Raw genomic sequence first — 6,560 nt, forward strand, 5'->3', positions numbered from 1 at the left:
TATAATTAAGACAATTTTTCAAAGAATTTTGCAACACAAGATAATTGATGTATTGATTAGTTTTAATTTTCGCATGGCGTTAGATATTCCTTCAAGTATTTACGTAGTTTAATAGTATTACAGTAATATTAAAGTTTATTAGTAGTAATATCATAGATTATTATTATTCCAGTTATCTATAAAGGGTATAGTGAAGCTAAAGTAACGTCACTATAATCTTACTAACTTAGCACTTTCTCTGATAATTGCCTTCAAAGGGTAACTTCATCATTTGGTTATTAATTGAGAGGATTGACTATTTAAGCACATTATTTGACCGAATTGTAACAACAATTTTCCTTTTTCATAGGTAAGCGACGACTCTCTCCTCGCCATCTTGTGTGTGACGTAAGTACACTTTAAGGTATTTCAGTAGCAGTGTAGCAGTGCTTAAGGTGCTGTAGCAGTCACTGCTGGGTGCCCGTCTCCACGCTGTGAGGGGAGGATTAGTATATATATATATATATATATATATATATATATATATATATATATATATATATATATATATATATATATATAAATATATATATATATATATATATATATATATATATATATATATATATTTATATTTATATATATATATCGTTAATATAAATGATTAAGTTTGTATCCCATACGCGTTCGGACACCGTTGACCGTAATTCGGCCAACGCTAACTGGAATTCGGACACGACTGACGGTAATTAGCACACGGATATGTAGAGAGGGCGGTGGATAGGTAGAGAGAGCGGGAAATAGGTCGAGAGGGGGGGAGGATAGGTAGAGAAAGCAGTGGATACATACAAAAAGTTTGGATTGATGAAAATTACTGTAATTGGCTTAGTGTGTTAGTAGGGGGCTGTGAATAGCTGTTGATGGCCAGGAATACATGTGGGTGGCTGGGTGAGGCAGCCGTGGATGCCAGAGACACTTCTCTTCCAAAATAATGCATGACTCCATATGAAGTTTTGAAAGAGTGAGAGGGAGACAAAGAAGGATACAGGTAAATGTAGAAAGATGAAGACGAGGCATACAGAGATACTGATACAGATACAGTGAGACAGAGGATATAGATAGTGAGACTATAAGAGTAATACAGTGAGAGGAGATATACAGAGTGATACAGAGGGGGAAGATACAGAAAGCGAAATAAAGAAAGCGTTAAAACTGAGATTAAAAAAAAAATAGAGACATAAAAACAAAGCTGCAGGAAACTCCCTCATGAATATTTAATTGCATAGTCTCTGATTTTTGGCGTTGGTGCTTTCTGGTGCAAGGAGCGAGTTGCAACAATCAGGTGGACCTACTGCGCCCTAGGTGCGTGGACTCACCTAGTGGTGTTTGCGCGGGTTGAGCTTCGGCTCTTTTGGTCCCGCCTCTCAATTGTCAATCAACTGGTGTATACAGATTCCTGAGCCTTTTGGGCTCTTATCATATCTACATTTGAAACTGTGTATGGAGTCAGCCTCCACCACATCACTGCCTAATGCATTCCATTCATTAACAACTCTGACACTGAAAAAGTTCTTTCTGTTGTCTCTATGGCTCATTTGGGTACTCAGTTTCCACCTGTGTCCCCTTGTGCAGTACCACGCTTGTTAAATAATCTGTCTTTATCTATTACCTTGTCAATTCCCCTCTGGGAATTTGATATGTGGTGATCATGTCTCCTCGAGCTCTTCTGTCTCCCAGCGACGTGAGGTGCAGTTCCCTCAGCTTTTCCTCGTAACTCAAGCCTCATGTGTACATACACGCATGTGCACATTGGTCAGGTATATATCAAAGTGTGTGCGTACCGTGCTGGTGATGTCTCAGGATGAATAGGGTTTTCTACTCACATGTTCTTTCAGGTTCTCCTTACAGTCTCCTCTATCGTCTTGAAGTGTACCTTAACTTCCGGTGGTTTCGAGAAACTAAGATGGCTGGGATGTGAGGACAGGCGAAGGAACTTGAACGTTGCATCATTAGAAAATAAACGAGTCAAAACAGAGGAGATCAGTGTAGGAAAAGAGCCATTGATATGCACCAGGAAATCTAAGTGAGAATACTGAGCGTGGGTAGGAAAAGAGGGCACAGGTGGAACTTGAAACTGAGATGAGTAGGAGAGACACGATGAAGCATTCCTTCAGTGAACGAGGCTCAAGTGAGTCCTGGAATGAGGTAATGGAGACGAGCTTCACAGAGCGTCGAGTGAAGCTGCGAGAGAGGACACAAGGCTGCACAGTGGTCTCGAAACCCGGACTGATTGCTGAGAGGCAGAGCCCAAGCAGCAAGCTTATATTACCTGTGATCACAAATAGGTATTCACACGCACGCGTGTACGCACGCATTCAACACACACACACACACACACACACACACACACACACACACACACACACACACACACACACACACACACACACACACACACACACACAGTCACACTCTCACTTACACGCTCACTATTTCTTTTCTCTTTAAGTCGAGTGAAATCCAACTCTTTAGTTTCAGCTTATAATTTAATTCTGGCGGTTCTGGTATGAACCCCATTGTATATCATGTACTTTTTCTAGAGTATATATATATATATATATATATATATATATATATATATATATATATATATATATATATATATATATAATATGAAGCTTGAGTGTGGTCCTCAAGCAGATATGCAACCGAAAACACCTCACCCCTGAAGGATACGAACCCAGACAGCTAGGGCTCCATGTATCTTAGCGTATCGAGTACTATATCCCTTAGACCATTCTGACTGTACAAAAAAGGCCTCTTTCAAGAGGCCGTCCGACTCTTGAAAGCCGAGGCGGGTGTTAAGGCAGCCACTTCCCTATCACCACTCTGTAAAATTGGCCTGACTGGCCTCGTGTATAGTTTCTGAAACAAAAATATTTTTATTACTTTTATATCGACAAAAATCTCTTTACGGGCCTCTTTAGCTCGGAGAAAATAATATCAATTTTAACCGCAAATGGCCGTGGTTATAGTTTCCTTAATCGTGGGTCGGTAACCTTAACCATTTCAGAGGCAGTTAGGTCAGAGGAGGTCGTTGGAGGCGGGGCGGGAGTAGGCCTAGTGACCGGGTTCTCTTTTTTTCCTTGATATTAAACAGTTTGTAATTCTTACTCTTTACCGGAGCTTCGATTCAACGATTCTCCGGTTAGGTTGGGGAGGGGGGGGGGTTGGAATTTTGTTGTGTCCGTTTTGGATTTTTTTGTCCGTTTTGGATTTTTTTGCCAAGTTTTGGATTTATTTTTTGTCCGTTTTGGAATTTTTTTGTCCGTTTTGGATTTTTTTTGTCCGTTTTGGAATTTTTTTGTCCGTTTTGGATTTTTTTTTTGTCCGTTTTGGATTTTTTTTGTCCGTATGCTGTATTTAAAATACAATACATACAGCAAGGAAAATTTGTTAATGACAAGTGCGAGGTGAACCATTAACCGTAAAAGTTGTAGAGAAGCTGACTGGTGGATGAGGTGGTGGGGGATTGGCGGACATTTTGGTGGCCAGTAATGGTATTTAAAAAAGAGTTTTGGCCAAGAGTCAGCTGACTTGGACAGCTGAGAGGTGACGCGCCGGAGACGATGTTGTCAATATGTAGAAGTGATATAGGGCAACCCGTTCTCGCAAATTCGTAAAGTCAATATTGACTTATTAACTACGTGCATAGGTGATATACTAAACATAATAGATACCCTTAAAAAGATTCATAGAAAACACCGACCTTACCTAACCTTGTTAGTATCTTAAGATAAGCATCTTATTGCTTCGTAATTACAATTATTACTTAACCTATAATAGGTATAGGTTAAGTAATAATTGTAATTACGAAGCAATAAGATGCTTATCTTAAGATACTAACAAGGTTAGGTAAGGTCGGTGTTTTCTATGAATCTTTTTATGGGTATCTATTATGTTAAGTATGTCACCTATGCACATATTTAATAAGTCAATATTGACTTATTAAATTTGCGAGAACGGGTTGTATAGGGCGGTCCAGGTGAAGGTGATATAGGGCGGTCCAGGTGAAGGTGATATAGGGCGGTCCAGGTGAAGGTGATATAGGGCGGTCCAGGTGAAGGTGATATAGGGCGGTCCAGGTGAAGGTGATATAGGGCGGTCCAGGTGAAAGTGATATAGGGCGGTCCAGGTGAAGGTGATATAGGGCGGTCCAGGTGAAGGTGATATAGGGCGGTCCAGGTGAAGGTGATATAGGGCGGTCCAGGTGAAGGTGATATAGGGCGGCCCAGGTGAAGGTGATATAGGGCGGTCCAGGTGAAGGTGATATAGGGCGGTCCAGGTGAAGGTGATATAGGGCGGTCCAGGTGAAAGTGATATAGGGCGGTCCAGGTGAAGGTGATATAGGGCGGTCCAGGTGAAGGTGATATAGGGCGGTCCAGGTGAAGGTGATATAGGGCGGTCCAGGTGAAAGTGATATAGGGCGGTCCAGGTGAAGGTGATATAGGGCGGTCCAGGTGAAGGTGATATAGGGCGGTCCAGGTGAAGGTGATATAGGGCGGTCCAGGTGAAAGTGATATAGGGCGGTCCAGGTGAAGGTGATATAGGGCGGTCCAGGTGAAGGTGATATAGGGCGGTCCAGGTGAAGGTGATATAGGGCGGTCCAGGTGAAGGTGATATAGGGCGGCCCAGGTGAAGGTGATATAGGGCGGTCCAGGTGAAGGTGATATAGGGCGGTCCAGGTGAAGGTGATATAGGGTGGTCCAGGTGAAAGTGATATAGGGCGGTCCAGGTGAAGGTGATATAGGGCGGCCCAGGTGAAGGTGATATAGGGCGGTCCAGGTGAAGGTGATATAGGGCGGTCCAGGTGAAAGTGATATAGGGCGGTCCAGGTGAAAGTGATATAGGGCGGTCCAGGTGAAGGTGATATAGGGCGGTCCAGGTGAAAGTGATATAGGGCGGTCCAGGTGAAGGTGATATAGGGCGGTCCAGGTGAAGGTGATATAGGGCAGTCCAGGTGAAGGTGATATAGGGCGGTCCAGGTGAAGGTGATATAGGGCGGTCCAGGTGAAGGTGATATAGGGCGGTCCAGGTGAAAGTGATATAAGGCGGTCCAGGTGAAAGTGATATAAGGCGGTCCAGGTGAAAGTGATATAAGGCGGTCCAGGTGAAAGTGATATAAGGCGGTCCAGGTGAAAGTGATATAAGGTGGTCCAGGTGAAAGTGATATAAGGCGGTCCAGGTGAAAGTGATATAAGGCGGTCCAGGTGAAAGTGATATAAGGCGGTCCAGGTGAAAGTGATATAAGGCGGTCCAGGTGAAAGTGATATAAGGCGGTCCAGGTGAAAGTGATATAAGGCGGTCCAGGTGAAAGTGATATATTGGTGGCAATAACAGCCAGCATTAGTAATATTCGGAATGACAAGATAGCAACAATGGTAGTAGAGTTGGCAGCAACTTTGGTAAGAGTGATGATGGCTTGAAGAGTAGCATCATCATGGTACTGGGGAACATCATCATGGTACTGGGGAACATCATCATGGTACTGGGGAACATCATCATGGTACTGGGGAATATCATCATGGTACTGGGGAACATCATCATGGTACTGGGGAATATCATCATGGTACTGGGGAACATCATCATGGTACTGGGGAACATCATCATGGTACTGGGGAATATCATCATGGTACTGGGGAACATCATCATGGTACTGGGGAACATCATCATGGTACTGGGGAACATCATCATGGTACTGGGGAACATCATCATGGTACTGGGGAACATCATCATGGTACTGGGGAACATCATCATGGTACTGGGGAACATCATCATGGTACTGGGGAACATCATCATGGTACTGGGGAATATCATCATGGTACTGGGGAACATCATCATGGTACTGGGGAATATCATCATGGTACTGGGGAATATCATCATGGTACTGGGGAACATCATCATGGTACTGGGGAACATCATCATGGTACGTCACAGGTGTTAGTAATTACGGCAGGGAAATGGACGTATTTTAGCAACACTGGCGAGCTGAAGATGAGATGAGGCTGGGTATCCCATATCCCATTAGTGATGTCAGGTTAGTGACGTCAGGTGGGATAGCACCCGATACCTCACTCCTACATCCCTCCTTCCCATAACCCTCTTCTCCCCCCACACACTCCTCTTTGCCTACCCCTTCCCACCTACCATGGCTTACAGGTGTAATTTTTGAGCTGTGGGGGCGGGCGGGTCTATCCTACACACCCATTGGATTGTATATTACCTCTTTTTCCACACCTATGCCAGCTGGCTCCTGGTACACTGCTACACACCCACGCCAGCTGGTTCCTAGTACACTGCTACACACCCACGCCAGCTGGCTCCTGGTACACTGCTACACACCCATGCCAGCTGGCTCCTAGTACACTGCTACACACCCACGCCAGCTGGTTCCTAGTACACTGCTACACACCCACGCCAGCTGGTTCCTGGTACACTGCTACACACCCACGCCAGCTGGGTCCTAGTACACTGCTACACACCCACGCCAGCTGACTCCTAGTACACTGCTACACACCCAC

Source organism: Procambarus clarkii, chromosome 15 (assembly GCF_040958095.1).
Source record: "Procambarus clarkii isolate CNS0578487 chromosome 15, FALCON_Pclarkii_2.0, whole genome shotgun sequence".
Taxonomy (NCBI): domain Eukaryota; kingdom Metazoa; phylum Arthropoda; class Malacostraca; order Decapoda; family Cambaridae; genus Procambarus; species Procambarus clarkii.